We start from the raw sequence: 1,180 nt of genomic DNA on the forward strand, positions 1-1,180 counted from the left end.
CCTTTTGAAGTGGAAATGTTTATCTTGAGCCATTGAACGCATTAAGTGTCTAACTTTACCTTCATTTGTACAGGGGCTCACAGCTGAGAGTTTGCCTTAAATCTCAGAGAAGACTTTGGACTTGGACTTTTTAGCAATGCTGAAACTGTTAGGACTTTAGCAACTGTTAGAGATGGACTAAATGCCTTTGCATAAAAGGATGTGCATGAGTCTTTGTGGGGGAGGGACAGAATGCTATGGCTGTGTCTAGATGTCCCCTCAAAGCTCCATGCAGTCATGGGTGGGGCTTTACAGAGGTAGCTGGATCTAGAGTGTGTTGCTGCGATTGACTCATGGTGCAAAGCTAGGATGCAGGGCACTAGGAGTAAGGGTGTGTGATTTGATTGCTGAGTTAGTCCAGTGATTGGTTTGGTACCTGTCCTAAGCCAAGTAGACTACATAGAATAGAAAAAGGGGAGCAAGATGTTGCTGTTCCTTGTGGCTCACTGCTTGCTTACTTTTGCTGTCTTCTGGTTGTCCTGAACCCTTTCTCCTTGGCAATGCCTCTCTGCCATGCAACCCTGCATTGGAGTCAGCCAACAATGATCAAAACCTCTACAAAATGTGAGCCAAACTAACTTTCTCTCCTTTGATTTTGGGTGTCAGGTATTTTGTCTTAGCAATGAGAAAAAGTGACTAAGCTGGCCTAGATCTTACATTAGGCTGAGGAATAAGGGCTACAAAAGACTCAGCCAGGGGCTGGTGAGATGGCTCAGTGGTCTAAAGCATCTACTTAGAACAAGCTAAGCTAAGCAAAGCACAGGGACCACGGTTCAATCCCCCAGCACCACATGCCAGCCAGCCCCGCCCCCTGGTGGGCTGAGCTGGTCACACACACACACTAAATAAATAAATTAGTTAATTAATTAATTAAAAAAAAAGACTCAGCCATTAACTTGTGACCACTGAACTTTCTCAGGGGCCAGCTGTCATTCTGGAAAGCCTCCCTTTTTCTACCTGTAAGAAATGTAAAATCCTGCCACTTTTTGGATGTGCCTTATTCAATTCCTTGCTCAGTATGCCACAGTCCTGGTAACAGTAGAACACCTCCAGGTTCTTGCCCAGTACTAGGGGGCAAAAAAAGAGGGAGCAGAATTAACACACCAGGAATTAGTTGATGAGTATGATTCCAATTCCTTTT

Source organism: Octodon degus, unplaced genomic scaffold (genome assembly GCF_000260255.1).
Source record: "Octodon degus isolate 3935 unplaced genomic scaffold, OctDeg1.0 scaffold00298, whole genome shotgun sequence".
Taxonomy (NCBI): Eukaryota; Metazoa; Chordata; class Mammalia; order Rodentia; family Octodontidae; genus Octodon; species Octodon degus.